Source organism: Castor canadensis, chromosome 10 (genome assembly GCF_047511655.1).
Source record: "Castor canadensis chromosome 10, mCasCan1.hap1v2, whole genome shotgun sequence".
In the NCBI taxonomy this organism is placed as follows: domain Eukaryota; kingdom Metazoa; phylum Chordata; class Mammalia; order Rodentia; family Castoridae; genus Castor; species Castor canadensis.
In genome coordinates this window covers 61,053,125-61,077,343 of record NC_133395.1, presented here as the reverse complement: position 1 = coordinate 61,077,343, position 24,219 = coordinate 61,053,125, and the positions used below count along the sequence as shown (strand labels likewise).

General features: G+C 39.1%; 1 long non-coding RNA gene across 2 annotated transcripts; it reads right to left on the bottom strand.

Moving 5' to 3' along the window:
* Positions 1 to 1,255: 1,255 nt before the first annotated feature.
* Positions 1,256 to 22,233, bottom strand: LOC141411460 (uncharacterized). Of its 2 annotated transcripts, XR_012436226.1 has the most exons (4): positions 22,064 to 22,233; positions 2,770 to 2,882; positions 2,619 to 2,690; positions 1,256 to 1,680 (listed from the first exon to the last, which is right to left on the bottom strand). It is a non-coding gene; the product is annotated as an uncharacterized lncRNA (long non-coding RNA). The 2 variants fall into 2 exon arrangements; XR_012436225.1 differs by having other exon boundaries at positions 1,256 to 2,690; positions 22,064 to 22,230.
* Positions 22,234 to 24,219: the final 1,986 nt, after the last annotated feature.

The window sequence follows — 24,219 nt, the reverse complement described above, 5'->3', positions numbered from 1 at the left end:
GGAAAAACACTTGAAGATACAGATATAAGCAAGGACTTTCTGAATAGGACTCCAATTGCCCAGGGAATAAGAGCAAGAATTGGCAAGTAGGATTGTATCAGATTACAAAGTTTCTGCACATCAAAAGAAACAATTATCAGAGTGAAGGAATGGAGGAAATCTTTGTCAAATATCCATCTGACAGGGAATTAATAACCAGAATATATAAAGAGATCAAAACCTTAAACACCAAAACAATCAATAATTCAATCAATAAATGGGCAATCAATAAATGAATTGAACAGTCACTCCTCAAAAGAAGTACAAATGGCCAATAAATATGAAAAGATGTTCAACCTTCAGTTATCAGGGAAATGCAAATCAAAACTACACTGAGAAACTATCTCACCTCAGAATGACTATCATAAGAAAACAAAAAACAACAAATGCTCATGAGCCAGGGGAGGCCGGGATGGTCCAGTCACTATGGAAATCAGTATGGAAGTTTCTCAAAAGCAGAACTATCATATGATCCAGCTATACTACTTCTGGGTATATACCCAAAGGAATCTAAGTCAGCGTACAATAGAGATATCTGCATAACCATGTTTAGCATAGCACTATTCACAGTAGCCAAGTTATGGAATCAGCATAGGTATCCATCAACAGATGAATGAATAAAGAAAATGTGGTATATATACACAATGGAGTTTTATGCAGCCATAAAGAAATATGGAATTATGTCATTTGCAGGAAAATGGATGAAATGGAGATCATCATATTAAATGATTTAAGCAAGACTCAGAAAGACAAATATGGCATGCAGAATCTAGACTAAAAAATTACATGAAATTAGAAGGAAGGTTATTTGGGAACAGGAAGGGGACCAGTTGGGTGTGGGAGGAAGAACAAGTGAGGGTAGTAGGGGGTGAATATGATCAAAGTACATAATATAAATGTCTGAAAATATAATGAAACCTATTAAAATACAGAAAATTGTTTAAAAAATACATAATTTGTCTTTAGTGTTATTGTCAACCATTTTAAATTGTCAAAGTAGGCATCCCCTCCTATGCATCATGAAAAACACTGTGCGCATATAAGAATCATAGAAATCCACCTAACATAGGAAACCCCTTTAGAGCAATCCTGCAAAATTCTTTACCTTCCAACTTGATCCTTTTGAAGCCAGTTTTGGACCCAAGACCCAAACTCCTGAGATTCTTTATGCTAGATCTGGCCACCTGCCCTTAAATACCAAATACAGAGGCATGGCGAAGGCAGAGAAAGGAGTTTTATCACATGGCTCAGGACATATTGTGGGAAGGGGCAGAATAGGCATGCAACTCATCTTCAGCCATCTTTAGGGTACAGACATGAGCAATAGGTTTGAGTAGACAAAAAGAACTGGAGACAGGGGACAAAGTGATGCACAGTTAAACAGTCTCAGTCACAGGGGTGGTCTGGTTGGTCTTGTGATTGGCGGAGCTGGCAATCTTGGTCAGGCAGGTGGTCTGGTGGTCTGGTCCAGTTTTGGGAAGTTATCACCTGGAGGGAGTGATCTGGTTCCTGTTTGAGAGGATTACTCTGGATGTGGGTTGTTCTCCCTGGAAGAGTGGCAGCTCCAGGTGGCTCTGATTCCATGTCATAAACATGTTATCAGTTCTGTTCTTTCTGGAATCCAAGGTGATTGCAAAGTGACTGTAAAGAGAATGGCTTAGAGCAAAGACAGATACAAAATGGAGGCAGGAATGCCAGCTTCTCCTGCTATTAGGTAATTCGTGTGCCCAAGTAAGGAGTTAGTGCTTTTCAGCAGAAGAAATTTGAGTGCCTCTTACACTTTCAGATGACAGAGTGCAACTCACTAACCTAAGAGGTGAAGTGCCATCACTTGACTTATTCCTATGTCTACTCCTTGCTACATTTTATGCTCCTAAAGCCAAATAGAACAAGCCTGCCTTTCATAATAAAATAGCCTTTCAAATGTATGACAATGATCATTGTGCCTGCTATATCTTCTTTACATCAAACTAAACTTTTGTGATAACCCCCAAAAGATTTTTTTCTAGGACCCCCAACATCTTGTACACCTTCCTCTAATTTGTGAGGATCTCTCTTGAAACTCTATATGGGCAGTGGAGCTGGATTCAGCATAAATATGGAGGAACTTTCTGGTGGTGGGATGTAGTGTGAGACTTATAAACCACATCCCACTGTTGGCTACTGCTTTAAAAACCTCAGAAAGGGAACTATTTTATCTAAGATGTGTTATTTTGCTCAAGAGTACATACTGTTTCCATTTTTTAAAGTTACATCCATTTAAGTTGCTACATTATGGGCCAGTATTGACCTTAAACAGTATTGACCATAAAGGAATTGATTGCTCCTATAGGTCAGGAAATGGTTCTTTTGTTAGCAAAGAGAAATGCCACAAGAGGGTTTTTATGGAAGCAAACTAAAGAAAATGTCTTTCAAATTTGGATATTTTCTTAGAGAAAAGGGGAGAATAAGAAATGATGTGGACAGCAACTTCCTACACTGGTGGAAAAATAGTGAGCTATGAAAAGAGCTAAAGTTCCATAAAATTACATTTGTTGTGCACCCAAGGTTGAATAAAATAGGAAGGAAAAGAAACATACCATTTGCTTTCTTCATAATTGGTATACTAAAATTGCACATATTTGTGGGGTGTCTGATAGTTTGATATACATCTGCAGTGAACAATAATCAAATAAGGGTAATTAGCATTTCCATCTCCTTCAACAAAACCAACCCACTTCTGCAGCTTACCTGATTGGAAGGCTAGGAACAATGCAGTCACTTGCTCAGCCAGAGGATGCACTTCAAAGAAAGGTGTAGACTGGTTTACTATTCATTCTTTTGTCAGTGTAGTACACACCATCCTGCAAAAGATTTACAGTGAGATGCATGCTCCTGTGAATTGCTCTGCAATTAAAAAAAAAATTCAAACATTCCCATTTCTTTTTTCTATTTATTCTTAACTATATTGCTTGTCACAACTGGTGCCAATTATCCTAGATGAAAGGCAAGAACTACTTTTCAAAAGGGACCTGACAAAATAAGTGTGTGGCATGAAAATCAGACTGATGTTATTTGTGGGTCAGATGCTATGGACTTCCAACAGTGATAACCTAGATTTCTGTGGAAATGTCCCAGAAGAGAACCTGGAAGCTTGAGTTCTCATCACAGTCCCGCCCTCAGAAATTAATACAGTTTCTTGCATTGTGAGAGCAGCTCTTAGCTAGCTAGTATAATCTCATGTGAATTCCCTCAATTTATTTGGAGAAATATCTTTGGCATGTCCCGCCACACAGGCAAAAATGTCTTTTTAGCACATCAAATAGGGACTATTTGAGGTTTTTTATTTATTATTTTTTTATTATTCATATGTGCATACAATGCTTGGGTCATTTCTCCCCCCTGCCCCCACCCCCTCCCTTACCACCCACCCTACCCCCTCCCTCTCTCCCCCACCCCCTTGATACCCAGCAGTAACTATTTTGCCCTTATCTCTAAAATAATTTTGTTGAAGAGAGAGTATAAGCAATAATAGGAAGGAACAAGGGATTTTGCTAGTTGAGATAAGGATAGCTATACAGGGAGTTGACTCACATTAATTTCCTGTGCATGTGTGTTACCTTCTAGGTTAATTCTTCTTGATCTAACCTTTTCTGTAGTTCCTGGTCCCCTTTTCCTATTGGCCTCAGTTGCTTTTAAGGTATCTGCTTTAGTTTCTCTGTGTTGAGAGCAACAAATGCTAGCTAATTTTTTAGGTGTCTTACCTATCCTCATATCTCCCTTTTGTGCTCTCACTTTTATCTTGTGATGAAAGTCCAATCCCATTGTTGTGTTTGCCCTTGATCTATGGTCCACATATGAGGGAGAACATGATTTTTGGTCTTTTGGGCCAGGCTAACCTCACTCAGAATGATGTTCTCCAATTCCATCCATTTACCAGCGAATGATAACATTTCGTTCTTCTTCATGGCTGCATAAAATTCCATTGTGTATAGATACCACATTTTCTTAATCCATTCATCAGTAGTGGGGCATCATGGCTGTTTCCATAACTTGGCTATTGTGAATAGTGCTGCAATAAACATGGGTGTGCAGGTGCCTCTGGAGTAACCTGTGTCACAGTCTTTTGGGTATATCCCCAAGAATGGTATTGCTGGATCAAGTGGTAGATCAGTGTTTAGCTTTTTAAGTAGCCTCCAAATTTTTTTCCAGAGTGGTTGTACTAGTTTACATTCCCACCAACAGTGTAAGAGGGTTCCTTTTTCCTTGCATTCTCACCAACACCTGTTATTGGTGTTCTAACAGGGGTGAGGTGGAATCTTAATGTGGTTTTAATTTGCATTTCCTTTATTGCTAGATATGGTGAGCATTTTTTCATGAGTTTTTTGGCCATTTGAATTTCTTCTTTTGAGAAAGTTCTGTTTTAGTTCATTTGCCCATTTCTTTATTGGTTCATTAGTTTTGGGAGAATTTAGTTTTTTAAGTTCCCTATATATTCTGGTTATCAGTTCTTTGTCTGATGTGTAGCTGGCAAATATTTTCTCCCACTCTGTGGGTGTTCTCTTCAGTTTAGAGACCATTTCTTTTGTTGAGCAGAAGCTTTTTAGTTTTATGTAGTCCCATTTATCTATGCTATCTCTTAGTTGTTGTGCTGCTGGGGTTCCATTGAGAAAGTTCTTATCTATACCTACTAATTCCAGAGTATTTCCTACTCTTTCCTGTGCACCCTGAATAATTTCTAGAAGTGAAACTAGTTTGCATATTATTTGGCAAAAATAGCAAGTATGTTTATGTTCTATAGCTACACTAGGAATTCTTGAGCAACCTTGAAAGCCAGTATCATCTCTTTCTCATAATTTTCTCTCCCAGGTATTAGTATCTAAAAAAAAACTAGAGCAAAATAAGTCTGGGGATGTGACTCAAGTGGTAGAGTGCCTGCCTTCCATGTATAGGCCCAGAGTTCAAACCCCAGAACTACTACCAAAAAACCAAACCAAACAAAAAAACCTCTGATTAAAGAAGATGATCCTTAATGTCATATGGAAAAATAAACACACATGACTAATTAAGAAAGTTATGACACAGGAGAGTTCTGGGGTAACTAGTCCAACCAGATATTAAAACATACTATAATCGGGGGAATTATTATAATTGGGAAGAGGCCCAGACAATGTATACACATGTGAGTAAATGTAAAAATGATAAAATTTAAAAAAAGTGAAAAAAAAATACTATGAGGTCTCTATAATTAGAACAGTGTGGTATTGTCATAAGACTAGACTACCAGATCAAACAAACCGAAGGAAAAGTGCAAAAACAGACCCAATGCATATGAAGATCAAGCAGATAATAAAGGCCCTCTGTCAAATCACTGAAGGAGGTAGGCATTTGTAGTAAGTAGTGTTGGAGAACTGGACAACCATTTGGAAAAAAATTCAATCTGCTACTCATACCATAAAGCTCCTTTGAGCTCCTTAGAGGCCTGGGCCTACCTGGCTGCTCAGGAACAAATCTAGGACATTGTATGCACATATGAATAAAAGAAAAAAAGAAGAAACAAATCCAGGAGCACAACTGCCTTCTCATTTCAAGCTAGGTGCTGCCTTCCCATGTTTTACTTCCATGTTGGTTGACAGTGCTAGTGTGAGACCTGTACAAACTTGGCAGGGCCTCCTGTCTCCACATGCACCCAGGCCAGTCCTCACCAGGAAGGCCTCTCACCTGGAGTCCTCTTGTCTTTTAAGATCTGCTACAAAAGCCTTTCCTGGTCTCCCAGCATGGTTAAGCACTGCCCCTCTATTGGCACTCTCCCTTCTCCCCCAGCACTCTCATCCTGTTCTTATGGTGTGGAAACCAGTCTGGTAACAGCACATGTTTTTTTCCTGTTTTCCCCTCTCAGCTAACAAAGGGCAGAGACCATACCTCAGTCACCTTAGCACCACTAGATTCTCCTGTCATGTTTAGGGCTTTGTTCAACTAAACAGAACTGCATGTCTTTTACTCTAAGTCACCAAAAATTCTTAGGTTGAATGAAGAACATAAAAACTGAAATACGAATATATAGGGTAGTAAGCAGTGGCTCTCCCTGTTGTGGGAATTTTGACAGATGAGAAACCAAGCAACACTCGGAGTGCAGAACTCAGATTTTATTTTATGCCAGCGGGCTCAGACATATACTGTGTCTGAGCATCTGAACAAACGATTCACAGGATATTTAAAAGGCAGTGCAGGGCATCAAGTTACAAGAATGTGCTCAGTTTATTGGGGCTAACAGTGAGTTAGAGACCTAAGGTTGTTTAGTTAAGGTCAATAGGGGAGATCTGCTTTGGAAAGTTTACTTACAAGTGGAGACAAAGGAAAGCGGGAATGAGTGTTTATCTCTGCATGGTGCCCTTATTTCAGTCCTGAACTTTCTTGCATGGCTTTAATGGGCAATTTCTCATGCTTTACATCTCTGGCAGCTTACCATGTTTTATGGCCCTATTTCAAGGCTATCTTCCTCTTCATTCCCTTCAGAACAGAATCCTTCCTTCAAATGCCCTTTTGGTGGATCATAGGTGTCACATTAGAAACTCAGGAAAGGTCCTTTAATAGGTAATGAGCTACAGGGTTCCAGCTATCTTGAGTGCTGTCTTGTCTAGAAGTGGGAAAAGCAGTATATTGAACAGTGCTGATCTAAGGTGACAGCTTACAGTAACACAAGAGCAAATTTAACCAGGAATCCTATCTCCACCAGTTATTTACTCCCCAGGTGTGCATTCTTTTATTGATGAAAGGTGGATAGCAGTGAATGGCTCCAGTTACTTTTACCTAGAGACAGAAGGGATTTCTCATCCTTGCAAATAATTTATTTGATTTTGCCACATTTAGGAAGTGCATGTCGTATTCCTCCTCATGAGGTCTGGTGTTCTTACTCCTAGGTGGTGTTAATAGTCTTTCTGGAATGTGATTTTAAAAACATCATGCGTGATATTTGGATCCTTAACTAAATACTCCTGCATTGAAGCAGCTTACCAAGTAGATAATTTCTTTTGTGTGAGTTTTTCTCACTGCTTCCCAACCTGGGGGCATAAAATTTCTTGCTGGAGCAATTTGCTCCAGACACTTTTCAATTTGGTGACTAAGCAGGCAAACTTATCATTGTGCCCCCTCTGCAGGTTCAAAGGTGACCCTGCCAATGACTGAAAATCTTTAGCCCTGAGGTCACCAGCCCTTCTAGTCCATAAGATTAAAGCCAATGAATTATCAGAAGAGAAGAACAAAAGGAAAAACAGAGAGAGGAAAGGTTGACAAAGAGAAGGGAAAAAGGGAAGGGGAGGAATTGAAACACCACAAAGACACTGGGATGCCACCAGGCATTGCCTCTGCTCCAGTGGTGCTACCATTTAGAAAGGGATCCCTCTGCACTGAGTTCAAGATTGTTCCAGCAATGATTACTAGGAGATAGGAGATCCTAAACCCTAACATCACTTTCACTTTAAAACCAGTAAGGTTATGGAGGAGGCATGATTATAATAGGATTGTATGAAAAACACAGAATTTGAAGGCAGAGGCTTGTTATGTGTCACAGCACTGTGAGACCTTGGGCAAGACACTCAACCTCTCATCTGTTAAGAGGGGATAATAACACTTGCTAAGGGACTGTTGTCAATATCAAATAACTTCACACATTAAGGGTATGTTTACATTTCAACCACAGCTGGAGATAGAAGTTCACACGTCTATACTTGAAGGATTCTGAGAAAAGAACAAATGTTTCAAAAGCACAAAATACCATTGCTTTACATAATTAAGTTATATCCATGTAATCCTGTATCTGCACATATTTCTACACATAAAATAACAAGAATGGAGAGCCTTAAAACGAACACAGGTATTTTTCAAATGTTTCAAGGGCTGACATCCGAAAGATAATTTAGCTATATTCAGAGTGTTCAAGACAGAACCTCAGTCAATCTAGCAGGTAAAAGCTACAGACAGAGACTTGATTGGGTGTGGTAGAAAGAATTGATAAATTAAAGCCTCTCACTTTAATGTAGCACCAAGTGGGCTGCTACAATTTTTCTCATCCCAGGAGTGCCTCAAACACTGCTGATTTAAGTGGCAAGGTTGCGACTTTTCTGTCTGTTATCTCCCCACTCTCTTGGAGCCAGGTTCCACTGGGGTTTGGTTGAACTGTTGGATATATATATATATATATATATATATATATATATATATATATATATATTTATCTAAAAGACATTTTTTTTCACATTTAACTTGGTAGGTACTGTCACTCAGCAGAAGGGTTGAGGCTACCTGATACCCATGATTTGGCTTCCTTCTTGTTGATCATATTTGATCCTTACATCTGTGTGCAGTTCGAGGAGAGCTTGTGAGGAAATGTACAGGACTCTTTGCTGCCTCCTGTTGTTGCCAACAGGAATTCAGTTGCCAGGGGGCAGCCGTCCAGGACTGTAGAGGCAAGTCCTTCTACATTTCATACATGGTGTGCAACTCAGTATTTAAAAGCAACTCTCTAAGGAGTTAAATGCATTGGGAAATAATAGCAATCACTCCTTAACCGAGTTTTTAAAGAAGATTTTCATTTTCCAGCTATTTTAGTATTTTGAATAAATCCATCAGCTTTTTATTTATTATTCATTTATCCCCATGTGCATACATTGCTTGGGTCATTTCTCCCCCCTGCCACCCTTCACCCCTCCATCGGCTTTTTGACACCTAAGATATATTGGGGTCTTGGTCATTGCTTATTTTTTTTTAATGGTACTGGGGTTTGAACTCAGGGCCTCACACTTGCTAAGCAGGTACTCTACCCACTTGAGCTACTCCACCAGCCCTTTAGTCATCATAATTACTAGGGTAACACCTTTTTCTAATCTCACTATGCCTGAGAGGATTATGGGGAAAAAATGCAGATTTGGGATTGCAAATCTTGGATCTAGTGTGTTGAGATGCAGACAATAAGACAGAATTAAACACAGAGACTTATTGGGGAGACAGAGCAGGCCATTGGATTTCATGAAGGTATGACACCTGAAGAAAGAGAGTACGGGATTGTATGGGAGTCTTTTTTATTTATTTATTTATTTATTATTCATATGTGCATACAATGCTTGGGTCATTTCTCCCCCTTGCCCCCACCCCCTCCCTTAGCACCCATCCCCTACTCCCCACCACCCCTCGATACCCGGCAGAAACTATTTTGTCCTTATATCTAATTTTGTTGAAGAGAGAGTATAAGCAATAATAGGAAGGAACAGGATTTTGCTAGTTGAGATAAGGATAGCTATACAGGGAGTTGACTTGCATCGATTTCCTGTGCATGTATGTTACCTTCAAGGTTAATTCTTCTTGATCTAACCTTTTCTCTAGTTCCTGGTCCCCTTCTCCTACTGGCCCAGTTGCTTTTAAGGTATCTGCTTTAGTTTCTCTGCGTTGAGAGCAACAAATGCTAGCTAATTTTTTAGGTGTCTTACCTATCCTCACCCTCCCTTGTGTGCTCTCACTTTTATCATGTGCTCAAAGTCCAACCCCATTGTTGTGTTTGCCCTTGATCTAATGTCCACATATGAGGGAGAACATGATTTTTGGTCTTTTGGGCCAGGCTAACCTCACTCAGAATGATGTTCTCCAATTCCATCCATTTACCAGCGAATGATAACATTTCGTTCTTCTTCATGGCTGCATAAAATTCCATTGTGTATAGATACATTTTCTTGATCCATTTGTCAATAGTGGGGCATCTTGGCTGTTTCCATAACTTGGCTATTGTGAATAGTGCTGCAATAAACATGGGTGTGCAGGTGCCTCTGTAGTAACCTGTACCATAGTCTTTTGGGGTATATCCCCAAGAGTGGTATTGCTGGATCAAATGGTAGATCAATGTTTAGCTTTTAAGTAGCCTTCTAAGAGCTTCTGAGTAAAGTTTTTTGGGTCTTGAAGGTATAGGTCATGTCATCTGCAAATAGGGATATTTTGACAGTTTCTTTACCTATTTGTATTCCTTTTATTCCTTCTTCTTGCCTAATTGCTCTGGCTAGGAATTCCAGTATGTTGAATAGGAGTGGAGATAGTGGGCATCCTTGTCTAGTTCCTGATTTTAGAGGGAATGGTTTCAGTTTTTCTCCGTTAAGTATAATGCTGGCTGTAGGTTTGTCATATATAGCTTTTATAATGTTGAGGTACTTTCCTTCTATTCCTAGTTTTCTTAGAGCTTTTATCATGAAATGGTGTTGGATCTTATCAAAGGCTTTTTCTGCAACTATTGAGATGATCAAGTGGTTTTTGTCTTTGCTTCTGTTAATGTGGTTTATTACATTCATTGATTTTCATATATTGAACCACCCCTGCATCCTGGGATGAAGCCTACTTGGTAGTGGTGAATAATCTTTTTGATGTGTTGTTGAATTCAGTTTGCCATGATTTTATTGAGGATTTTTGCATCAATGTTCATTAAGGAGATTGGCCTATAGTTCTCCTTTTTGGAGGTGTCTTTGCCTGGTTTTGGGATAAGTGTAATACTGGCTTCATAAAATGTGTTAGGCAGTTTTCCTTCCCTTTCTATTTCGTGGAACAGTTTAAGGAGGGTTGGTATCAGTTCTTCTTTAAAGGTCTGATAGAATTCAGCAGAGAATCTACCAGGTCCTGGACTTTTCTTTTTGGGGAGCCTCTTGATTGCTGCTTCAATTTCATTTTGTGTTATAGATCTATTCAGGTGATTAATTTCCTCTTGGTTCAGTTTTGGATGATCATATGTATCTAGAAATCTGTCCATTTCTTTAAGATTTTCAAGTTTATTTGAATATAGGTTCTCAAAGTAGTCTCTGATGATTTCCTGGACTTCCATGGTGTTTGTTGTTATCTCCCCTTTCGCATTCGTGATTCTAGTAATTTGGGTTTTTTCTCTCCTCATTTTAGTCAGGTTTGCCAGAGGTCTGTCAATCTTGTTTATTTTTTCAAAGAAAGAACCAACTTTTTGTTTCATTAATTCTTTGTATGGTTTTTTTGGTTTCTATTTCATTGATTTCGGCTCTTATTTTTATTATTTCTCTTCTATTTGTTTTGGGATTTGCTTGTTCTTGTTTTTCTAGGAGTTTGAGATGTATCATTATGTCACTGAGTTGGGATCTCTCAGTCTTCTTAATATATGCACTCATGGCTATAAACTTTCCTCTCAGTACTGCCTTTGCTGTGTCCCAGAGGTTCCGGTAGGTTGTGTTTTCATTTTCATTGACTTCCAGGAACTTTTTAATTTCCTCTTTTATTTCGTCAATGACCCATTTTTCATTAAGTAATGAGTTATTCAGTTTCCAGCTGTTTGCATGTTTGTTGTCTTTACTTTTGTTGTTGAGTTCTAGTTTTATTGCATTGTGATCAGATAGTATACATGGTATAATTTCTATTTTCTTATATTTGCCGAGGCTTGCTTTGTGCCTAGGATATGATCTACTTTGGAGAAGGTTCCATGGGCTTCTGAGCAGAATGTATATTGTATAGAAGTTGGATGAAATGTTCTATAGATATCAAGTAGGTCCATTTGATCTATTGTATATTTTAGATCTTGAATTTCTTTATTGATTTTTTGTTTGGATGACCTATCTATTGATGATAATGAGGTGTTAAAATCTCCCACAACCACTGTGTTGGAGTTAATATATGCTTTTAAGTCTTTCAGGGTATGTTTGATGAAATTGGGTGCATTGACATTGGGTGCATATAGGTTGATAATTGTTATTTCCTTTTGGTGTATTTCCCTTTTTATTAGTATGGAATGTCCTTCTTTATGTCATTTGATCAATGTAGGTTTGAAGTCTACTTTGTCAGAGATAAGTATTGCTACTCCTGCCTGTTTTTGGGGGCCATTGGCTTGGTAAATCTTCTTCCAGTCTTTCATCCTAAGCCTATGCTTATTTCTGTCGGTGAGATGGGTCTCCTGTAAGCAACAAAGTGTTGGATCTTCCTTTTTAATCCAGTTCATCAAACGGTGCCTTTTGGTGGATGAATTAAGTCCATTAACATTAAGTGTTAGTACTTATAGGCATGTGGTGATTCCTGTCATTTAATTGTCTTAGTTGTTTGAAGGTTTGATTGTGTGTACCTAAGTTGAGGTTACTCTCTACTTTCTTGCTTTTTCTTTACCTGTAGTTTGGTGCTGCCTGTCCTTTCATGGTTATGTTGGATTTCACTTTGTGTGTGCAGAATCCCTTGAAGAATCTTTTGTTGTGGTGGCTTTGTGGTCACATATTGTTTTATTTTCTGCTTATCATGGAAGACTTTTATTGCTCCATCTATTTTGAATGATAGTTTTGCTGGGTAGAGTATCCTGGGGTTGAAGTAATTTTCATTCAGTGTCCGGAAGATCTCTCCCCAAGCTCTTCTTGCTTTTAATGTTTTGAGAAGTCTGCTGTGATTTTGATGGGTTTACCTTTGAATGTTATTTGTTTTTTCTCTCTTACAGACTTCAACATTCTTTCCCTAGTTTCTGAACTTGTTTTAATGATGATATGCCATGAGGTAGTTCTATTTTGATCTGGTCTGTTTAGTGTTGTAGAGGCCTCTTGCATCTGTATAGGAATAGATTTCTCTAGATTTGGGAAATTTTCTGTTATTATTTTCTTGAATATATTACACATTCCCTTTGCTTGCACCTCTTCTCCTTCTTCAATGGCCATGATTCTCAGGTTTAGTCTTTTGATGGAGTTGGTGAGTTCTTGCATTTTGTTTTCACAGGTCTTGAGTTGTTTAACTAATAGTTCTTCAGTTTTCCCTTTAATTACCATTTCATCTTCACTTTCTGAGATTCTGTCTTCTCTTTGTTCTATTCTGCTGGATTGGCCTTCTGTTTTGTTTTGCAATTCTGTTTCATTCTTTTTTTCTGAGGTTTTCCATATCCTGGGTCATTTCCTCTTTAATGTTGTCTATTTTTGTCCTGAGTTCATTTTTCTCCTTATTAATCGTGTTCTTTGTTTCACTTTGTTGTTTATACAGTGTTTGTATGTTTTCCTTTATTTTTTCTTTTGCTTTTTCAAATTCTCTATTTTTGTTGTCTTGGAATTTCTTGAGTGTCTCCTGTACATTTTGGTTGACCATATCCAGTATCATCTCTATAAAATTCTCATTGAATACCTGTAGCATTTCTTCTTTTAGATTATTTTTGTGGGCTTCATTGGGTTCTTTGGAATAGTGTATCTTCATTTGTTGGAGTCTGGGTCTGAGTATCTGTTTTATTCATTTTCCTCTGGTTACTGTACTAATTTTTTTGCTGTGGGGAAACTGGTTTCCCTGTTTTTTCTGTCTTCCCGTCATTGCCCTTGGTGTTGTTATTGTCCCTGTATTGTGTGCAATTAAGTATTTTCTGGCTTGTAATAATAGCACTAGTGACACTTAGAATGGAAGGGTGAGAGGAGATGGAAAGCAAAGAAATTAAAGGAAAAGGGAAAACAAATAAACAAGTAGAAAAAAACAAAACAAAGAAACAAAAAAAAGTTTCAAAAATATAAACAGGGAGAGACAGTGTACTAATCAACCATAAGTTGAAAAGGCATTAGAGAGACAGAGAGAGGATTGAAAAATAAAAAATTAAAAAATTAAAAATAAAAAATAAGTGAACAAAAATATTTAAAAAACTCCAAGTTCAAATGCAATAAAGTTTCAGTCTTAATAATTTTGGTATTCATCCCTCAGCCTCCAATACTGGAGATGGTGCCTCATATGTTGTTCTGTACTTGTCTCATCAAAGGGGAAAAATAAAACAAAACCGTAGAAAACAAAACAAGAAACCTTCAAAGTGTCCCATGTTCAAATGCAATACAGTTTCAGTAAGTTTTTCAGCATGCAGGCATAGTTCGGTTGTTGTCTCATCAAAGGTAGGGAGAGAGAAAAAAAGAGTCTGGAGACAGTTCTGTGAATGGTATCTGCGTCTGTGGCTTCCCTGCCTGCTGCTGTCAGCCTGCTGTTGTTGGAGGCTTTATTTATGCAGATCTCAGGAGTGAGCTTAGCACTCACCTGGCCCCGCAGGCTTTGTTTACTCAGAGTCCTGTGCATGAGCTGCTGCTAAAGCTTTCCCCTTTCCAAGCACAGTGTGGGAGATGACACTGCACCTGGCTTCTGAGGCCGATGTGTTTATTTACTGTTCACTGGGAAGTGGGTCTTCCCCCCTCCCCTGTGGAGTTTTCCTCCCACCACCACTTTTACAAGCTTTCCTGCTCCTGGTTGCTGGGCGTGTGCTGCTGCTCCTGCCCAGCGTGTTTATTTACAGTTCCGGGAAGGATTTCCCCTCCCCCCCTTCGGCGCTCAGTACGCACCACCCTCTTTGCTACGTGTCTTTATTGTTCTTATTGCTTATTACTCAGTTTCTCTTTTTTTCCCTGGGGGGGGGTCGTTCTGTCCAGGGGGCTATGCTGATCTGGCCCAGGGTTGTCTGTGGGAGTACCACGTACCACTTAGTTCACCTTGTGGTCTCCATCTTCCCAAGCCTTCTGGGTGTCCGTGGGCCCTCCTGGTTTCTCCATTTAACGTGAAGTGGAGATGCTCTGTACAGGTTCGACGTGTGGAGGGGTCAAAGTTTTGCCTCTTCTTGGTGGTTTTCCCTGTAAGGTGAATCTCCAGCATCTCTCCAAGATTTTACTTTAGGAGGCACGCTTTCTGCTTCCTCCCTCTAGGCGCCATCTTGAATCCCTGTATGGGAGTCTTAAACCACTGTGCAAAAAAGGGTTTGGCTAGGGTTGCTAAAGAAACAACCTTCAAGCCAAAGATGCCTAGTAGAGACCTTGTCTTGAGGCACTAGAGGGCCCTGCAGTAGTTCTTACTGAGTGTTCATACTGTGCTCATTCACTAACAGGGTGAAGCTGTGGGATGCGTGACCTCAGTCTGTGACTGTCAGCCCACCATGTCCTTGCAGCAGGAGAGCTAAGTGGTTCATTTCTGTGCCACTGACAGCCTCTACAGACACATTCTCTTTTCACTGCTCTAGGGAAACATCCTGAAGTGAATACAAATTAGGGTGTTGTGCCCTTTCTTAGCTAAGCATGTCTGAGAATGAGTCCTGCCTTGAATTAGTGTCTTAGGAAAAGTGACCAAGAGACTAAAAACAATTACTGTGATTCATCTCAGCAGTCACTGCCTTGGTTAATGACTAAAATTTCTGATTTGGTTTTCAAACATTCTCTTTTATTCCTTCTCCTGTTAAACTAGTATCATTTGTTTATTGAAAGCAAATAACCATGTCTCATTGACTATGACTTGGGGTGGTTTGCCTAACTTTTTTTGCTTGACTTGTTAGATGTGGGCAGCTGTGTTGGTTAAAGTGATAACTGAAATCACATGCAAGACTGCAGATGGATGGTATGCACTGTGATGGTAGAAGGGCATTCCCCAGATATTGGCAAGGAGGCAGACTCATGTTAGAACTGACAAATGGAAATACTTAGTCTGAAGAGGTTTTTGTAGAGCAAAATTACTGATGTTAATTATTAATCATATTTGTTTTAATATTCTAAACTAACATAATTAACATGATTACCCATGTCTAAAGGATTACAGAAATATCAAATATCACCCTTTTGTTTGCATAGATATAAATACTAATTTTAGCCTTTCATGGGTTGAATGGGAAATGGCTCAAAAACACTACTGGAGATGCTAAGGAAGAAGACAGACTGTCATTTTCATCCTTTGGGTGGGCTCCTAACATTTAATATTAGGGACATGAGGGATTGTTCCTATTTTAAATCAGCTCACTTTCAGGAAAGTAGCACATCTAGCTTGGCTGGCACCTCCCAACTTTTTGAGGGACTCTGAAATCCTTTGGCAGGGAAAGATGTTTTGACCGGCAGCCCTCTTCCTAGATTGTTTATTCTCTCCTGTTGAAATTCATGTTTTTTCTTTTTTTTGTTGGAAAAGAAAGTGGTTGTATTATCAGTGGCAAACAAGAGTTTAAAATCAGTTAAAATTTATTTGATGAAGCATAAAGTTACTTTCACATTTGTCTATAAGTATACTAAATACAATTCTTGGCCTAAAGACACAGGCTTTGGAGTGCAAAATATTCCTACATTCCTATGTACAATTACATATATAAAATTGCTATTATTATTTATGCAATAATTACAGTAATGAAGTGAGATTAGTTACACTATCTAGAATAAAATAAAATGGAAACTGAACATTGTATCTAAATAAAATAAGATTCATATTTAAATGATTTAGAAGACTATCCTGAGAATTATAATTCCATAAGGAAAAGTATAACTACTTAAGTAGCTGTAGTTAAACTGAAAATGAGAGATGAGTCAAAATATATTTTTCTAAAAGTTCAAAAGTAAACTGTTTCAATTAATTTTTCTATCTTGTAGGCATTAATTTCCTAAAATTTTGAGGTTTATTTCAGCAGTCTGAGCCCCAATATCTTACATAAAACTGCAAAGATTTCCACAGTTCATAAAGCTTTCCAAGAACCATCATAGACAGAGGCCAAACTAAGGATCTTTCATCAGGAAGAAAGTACCTATGGGAACCATATTTTATGGGAATCAATCAAGGTTCAGTACCTTACTCTATGAGTAAGGTATTCAGAGTATTGCAAAAAAAGAGAAAGAAATCGTGCTTTCATAGCATATGAAATGGTCAATATTCCTCATAATTAAAACTTGTATTAATTTTTAAATTACTATAGTAAGTATTTTGTATAAAGCTTTGGATAGTGAAATTAAGAGAAATAGTTCAAGAACACTTAAGTATTGTCTAATATGCTCTTTGAGTAATCCTACAATTCTATTAACTGAAGTAACATTTAGCACTTTTTGTTTGCATGGTATCTTGTATATAGTGTATATACACAAAAATAATCATATTTTCAAAAGTTGCAACCAAGAATTTGGGCCTATCATTAAATACATAAAATATATTACTCATAAAACAACAGTGGTTTCAACCAAATTGAAGGCTGGGTTTGTGTATATGAATTTTGTCAAGTTAGAAAGCACTTTTGTAGACTTGAGATTATGGTGAGATTATGAAATATTTTTTATTTTTAAAATACAGTCCCCACATACTTTCTTTGCCCTAAGAAGGTACAGTGAGAAAGCAGATGTCTACAGACAGGAAGAGAGCCGACTGAGACCTTAAAATTAGGCCTTCAGCCTCTACACTTGTGAAAAATAAATTTCTTTTGTATAAATTTGTTGTTGACCTGGGCAAGTGTATGACATTTTTGTTACAATAACCTGAATAAAGACATGGTGTATGAAAAATTCTGCCTGTATGTGGTAGCACATGTCTGTAATTCCAGCACTTGTGAGAATGAGGTAGAAGGATCTGAGTTTGAGGCCAGTCTCAGCAACAGAGTGATAACCTCTTCGAAAAAAAAAAAAAAAAAAAACAACACTGGGCACCAGTGGCTCACGCCTGCAATCCTAGCTACTCAAGAAGCTAAGATCAGGAGGACTGCGATTTAAAGCCAGCCCAGTCAAACAGTTTGAGAGAACCTATCTAAAAAAACAAAAACCAAAAAACAAAAAAAAAAAACCCAACAAAAAAGGCCCATCATAAAAAAGGGCTGGCAGAGTGGCTCAAGGTGTAGGCCCTGAGTTCAAGCCCCAGTATTGTAAAAAAAAGAAAAAAAGAATTCTGGAATGATTCTTCTTTTGTGTGTATGCATCTACTTTGCTCACATGATTCCTACTTTCATTCATGGGTCTAGTTTCTCATTAATCACAGCTAATCTAGGATAGTGAAAATAGTTTTCATCTTCTCTTTCAAGTCTCTTTTTTCACAGATAGAAGTTCCCAACTTTTGTTCCTCACTGCCCTTATCACTTTCCTCAGGCCCTGCCAGGATCCTTCTTAAAAAGAATGTCTCAGTCCTATGGGGAGACTTAAGAAGTATGTATGAAAATGATCAGCACTAATTATTTGCTAGGCAGAGCCAATGAGAGCTTTCTGACAGTGCATGCTTTCCTACTCAAGTAATTTGAAACACTGTAAGGAAAGTTATCATAACTAAGTCTGAGGTTTATAGAAAGACTCTTGAATAAACATCCCTTGGAAAAGCAGAAAAAGTTAATTTTTATGTCATCTGTCATAATTTGTAAAAAGACCCTTCATTATTCAAATTATTCAAAGACTGTGTTTTTGAGTTGGAATTCCTAGATGTTGCTACGGTGATATTCACCTGAGTTACACAAGGCCTTTCCCCAAAAAGGATCATTCACTGAGTTGGACTAGTTCTCTAAAAAACCGCATCCAAGAGTAGGTTTGTCATTTGCATTTTGCCCTTTTTAGGAAAGGTGCTTTAGTCACATGCGAAGAGATCAGCTTCTGGTTAAAGAAATGAAGTAACTTCAGAGAAGTGATGTAGCATCTAGTTATCCCCAAGTGCCTTTAATTTAAAATAATCAGCATACCAAGGCACCATATTTTCAGATAGGTATCATTGTCTAAGCCCTAATATTCAATATTTTAAATTTTATAAGACAAAGTTATCATACTAATATTTTCAAATCAGTGTGTTCAATAGAAATTAAAAAGTAACGTAAGTTTCTATATAAGTAAAAATGTATCTTTCTTTAATATAAGACAAAGCTGATGGTGTGAAAGATTTTAGAACTCCTTAAATGGTTCTTTTCTTGAATAAGGTAAAACAAGACCTGATAGGAGGATGTTGCAGGTGTAGGTTAATTTACTTCCCACTATAAATTAGTAGGTGTTTTGACTCCTGATACCCCCAGTTTTGTTTAATACCATTTTTCTACAATGGGCCTCATGAACTTTCAAAATGGCCCTTGTTGATCTGAGAACAAATGTTTAAAAAAAATTTTTTTTTCTGATAAATGTCCCCCCTTTTCCCCTCTGTTTTAAATGGCCTCAGCTATGGTGGAGTCCATGGCAGCCAATTGGTGGGGAAATCCAGGTTCTGCAGAAGTATTTCAAGAGATGCTCCCTGTATTTTCTTCACAATGGATATGAGAAATAGCCAGCAGTTGAGGACAGTAGCTTTTGCTAAAATAAGCTACTTTAAACTCAGTTTGGAACACAAGTGATGAATCTGAAGGCAAGCAGGAGTAGCTATTCTCATATCTGACAAAGAAGATTTTATGAAAAAATAAGTCAGAAAAGAAAAAGGTCATTACATATGAGTAAAGGGAACAATCCAGCAAGAAGATATAATAATTCTAAATATACATGCATTGAACATTGGTGCCCCAAATTCAAAAAACAAACACTTCTGAACTTAAAGGAACAGATAGAACCAGATACAATAAGTGTGGGAAATCTCAACACCCCATTCTCTTCAACAGACACAACATCCAGACCAAATTAAAAAAAAAAAAATCAAGGAAGCTATCCTAGAACTGAACAATTGAACAATACCATAGACAAAATGACCTTAGCAGAGTATTTCATCCTAAGGCAGATTATAAATTTTTTTCTCAGCAGCCTATGGAACTTTCTCCATATACCACATCATAGATCATGAAGCAAATCTCAATAAATACAAAAAAACGGAAATAATTCTCTGTATCCTAATAGACCATAATGGAATAAAATTAGAAATCAGCAGCAAGGAAAACCCTCAAATCATTCAAACTCATGGAGATTGAACAAAACACTCTTGAACCATTGATCAATGGTTCACTGAAGAAACTAGGAAAGAAATTAAGATATTCCTAGATTCAAATGAAAATGAAAAGTGACTACTAGTTATCAGTGATTACTTGTGTGAGTATCGCTATCAATGTCCTATGTGTGGTCATTTATTCCACTGAATCTTCACAAAAAACCTGTGAGGTAAGCAAAGTGACTGTCACTTGCTTCATCTTATAACTGGTGAAACTGAAATATAAGACATGAAGAGGTGGGGTCTGGACCAGGCCCCAAATCTCTTGGTGCTGTCTTTGTATTTAGTTTAACCTGAGCTTGCTCTGTCCTGTTGAGCTGTTCACAGCTGTCCACTGCTAGAAACAAAGATCAGAGGAAGGATTTTAACTCTTGTCATCTTCTATCCCCTCACCTCTGTCCTGCTTATGTCCTCTTGGAAGGGGCAGTTAATAGTTAATGCCTCTTAGTACAAGTAGATACTAGCAAGAATGAGTCCAAGCTCATTGCACCCTTAAGATTGTCTTCATTATCTGGTTCCAAAAACCATACTTATGTCTCACCATCACCAATTCAGATGCATGGCCCACAAGATAACTTCTGTCCTCTAATCCCTGACCACCTGGTGAAGAGAGCTTTAAGAACATTCTCAGCCCTCTTGCAGTAGATGGTTCTACAACTATAGCTAGAAGCAGAAGGGGAGCCACTGGCCAAATGACCTGGGTGTCTGGCTGCCCTTGGCCTTGTTTCCATAGCTTTTTAAACAGTCCTTCCTGTGATTTTTTCACATTCCCCATTTTGTCTTTGGAGAATATCTGGGGAATGCAGCTTTTGTTCCAAAGGCTGGGAATGAAAATTATTTCTATTCACATCTTGTCCGTGTTGCAGCACGAGTCTGGAACTCTTTCCTCCAATTGCTCCTTCTCCTCCTCTTTCTCCCTGCCTCCTTATAACCACCTCTTATAAATGCCACTCATAGCAAAACACAGCACACAGGAGTCCAAGGTTAGAGTGCCCTGGAAGTCAGTCCCTAGGTTCAGAGGCTGAGGTTTGGGAAGCTGTGGTGATCCATTTCTGTAAGCAGCAGCCTCACAGCTGAACTCTCCATCTACAAGACTGATTGAGTATACCTTGGGGTCAGAAGAGCCAACTGTACTGTCCACAAGATAACCCACAGATGCTTCTGCTGCCCCCACAGACCCTGCCACTAGCTCTGATGTGATGCCCCAGTCTATGATATCCAGGGTAACAACTAACTTTATAGGCTAGCCCTAACACTTTTGAAAACCTTATTCTCCTATCAGTAATACCTTTATTCATGAAAAGTCCATTACACTTCTCAATAACCTTCTATACAACCTTATTCATGAAAAGTCCATTACACTTCTCAATATCCTTCCATACAACCTTGGTGGGTTAACAGCTCAACTTCTAAAAAGCCCAGGGTTAAGAACAGCTAGGACATCATGAGCCCCAGGTAGGAAAGGTCAGGAAAGTTTAACAGGAAGCCTGGAAAGTTTATTAAAGGCTTCTGAGATGAGCATGGGAACCATCCTGAACACCTGACTAAACCAGATGGACCCCAGCTGATTGGACACATTTGAAAGATGCTTGTATTGTTGGGATTCTGTAATGAAAGGGGTCAGGAGCCAGGTGCTGGTGGCTCACTATTATAATCCTGGCTACTTGGGAAACTGAAGTCGGGAGGACTGTCCATCTGTATGACTGTACCGGCAGAGGCGAGCGGGTAAGGGAAGGGAAGGCAGAGGGATGTGGTAGCAATTGAGGATAACAGTATGGATTAAGAGGTGATGAAGAATGGCCTTGCTGCACACTAAGCTAAGGTATTTGAACATTACCTCATTGGACAACAGGAACCTACCATGTATTTTCAGACGAAAACTCCTATCAGATGTCTTTTAAGACTATGGTCTTGGGCAATATATAACAATACTAACACCCAAGTTAATGTGAGACATGAACGAGGACTCCACCTTGAAAGACTATCACGAAAGGGACAATATGGAGAGCGACATCCAATCATTTCCTATTTCTGCCACACGTGCTGCACTCCAGCCATCCCAAACAACTTGCAATTGCACCAAGTCCGACGCGCTCACGCTCCCGGGCTTTGGCGTGCTGTGCAGTCTAGCCAGCGCCTTCTGAGTGCGGACGAGGGGGCCATTCTTAAGGACCCTTACTTAAGGGCCACAGGGCTGACTGGACTGAGATTTCAGGGTCACTGTCACTACACTGTCCTCTAAAGGGATAAACACCGCCCAGAGCCCGGAGGGCTCGGACCCCACGTCGCGACACTTGCGCCCCGCAGATTCCGGGGCTCGAGGCTCCCCGCAGAGCCCCAGGGACCGAGGCAAAGGCAGGGCCAGCTGCTCGAGTCAGTGCTCAGCCCAGGACCGGCTCTACGGGCTCTCAGCCGGCAGTATTACCTAGACAGGACTTCCAGGTCCTCAAGCGCCGACAACAGCCGCTCTCGCGTGCTGTTGCCGCTCGCCGATCCCGAGACGCCTCCCAGTCGGTCCTTCTCCTTCTCCACACTCGAAGAAGCCGCCATACTCCCGGTGGTCAACAACGGCGCATGCGCAGTGAGCGGTGGTCGCCGGGGCAGGGGGAACGGGAAGCGGAAGGAAGGATCACTGAGACGCGGGAAGAGAGGTCCTGCCAGAGCGCCCTCTCCCTTCCTGGAGGTGCAGGACAGTGGAGACTGAGGCTCAGGGAGGTGAAAGTTAGATTAATGGTGAAACAAAGATTGACCCCACTAATTCCTACAAATCAGCCTTCGCACTAAACGATGCTGCTTCTACTCCCACTCCAAGGGAGGGCTGCCTGGGACATACTGGCAAGAGTTAGTGAGTCCCCGCCATGCTTGGCCTGTGACTAAGTAAGTGACTGAAGTCATCTCCACTAGCAGAAGATCAGGGGCTCAGAGGAATTTACAAGTGAATTGAATGAATTTATTTCTTGTTCTGGCAGGATCATACCATCTTGGTAACAAATTCCACGTTTGGAAAACAGAATCCTTTTTCTCCAGAAATAATTATTGTAAATCAACTAAGCCCCATTACCCAGTAGGTGAGATGTTGGTTAGAAAAGAATGATAAAGACTGGGGAATTCTCTGAGAGAAGCAGCTTCTCCCCTGTTTGATTTGAAGGTTGCTCAGCTCCCTAGACACATGACTTTTGGTCTGAGAGAGGGAGGAAATTGAAGATGTGGGTTCTGGTCCTCTTCCATGGTGCAGGGTTGCTAGTTAAAATGGGTTCCTCATTTTCAAATACTTGTATTTCCAAATGAATGCACATCGTTAAAAACATGTATGTTGGTATGCATGTGCGTTTCTAACTTGGCTAAATCTACACTTAGGGGTGTGGAGAGCATAAATCAATATTTTTACATTCTTAACATAACACTAGCCTTATAGTTAGCAGTGAGTGAAAGTAGCTAAAAATAATAAGAAAAGGCATGGGTATAACCAGGAATGCATGCTTTAAGGGAAGTCAGCATTATCTTCCCTTATTTTTGCCTAAAGTGACTATCTATAATACTTTGTCTTGTACTTGTTTAACAAGGCATGTATTTTCTCCTAACTTATATACTACAACATTTAAATATTTTATCTTATTATATACAAAATGTCCTCACATATCCCCAGGGAGATTCTAATCTATTGCTTCTCTAACAATATGGTTTTAAAAGATGACTATGGTTTGGGACTTATCCATGAAAGGAAAGGCAGCCGGATTGGGTATAAAAATGATGGACTGAGGACTTCACAACCTCCATCCTTTTTACTTTTATTCATTAGGGTGGTAGTGATATCATGAGAACAAGGTCTGATACATGAAGAACATTCCATAAGGGTTTTTATTTAATGAATAAATAAAAGAATATTAATACTTACTATGGAACTGTGACTCAATATAGTAGTCAAGTTTTAAACAAAAGATGTGATATCGAAAATATTCTGCAAGTTCATAGAAGGGACATATGACTTTTTTTATATTCCAATTATAATGTTTTAGCTAAGAAATTTAGCAGAAAGTTATGAAGCAAGTTTTTATAATTTTAAAAATGGCCATATTGAGCAGAGAGAAAAGGAAGGGGAAGAAAGAGCTATTACTTATGAAATGACTTTTGTGGGCTTATTAACAATTGTAAGGCCCTTTATATGCTATTGCTTTTAAATCCACAATTACTATGAAGTTGGTTATTTTGTTTATTTTATTCCTTTTTGTCTCTGTAAACTATATGTTAGTAAATGTTTAGTATATAGTAAGCATTCTGTAATTTTTCTTGGAGAGAGGAAGTGTGGGGTTTGCACTCAAGACCTTGTGCTTGTTTGACAAGTGCACTGCCCATTGAGCAACACCTCCAGCCCTTTTTGCCTTAGTTTATTTTTCAGGTAGGGTCTTGCACCTTTTCCACAGGGCCAACCTCAGATCTTGATCATCCTACCTCTGCTACCCATAGCTGTGAAGACAGAATGTGACATCATGCCTGGCCCTCAATAAATATGTATGAACTAAGTGAGTAGAAAAATAACTTGTCCAGGGTGACCAGCTGGCAAGTCTCAAGGTGCTAAGGCAG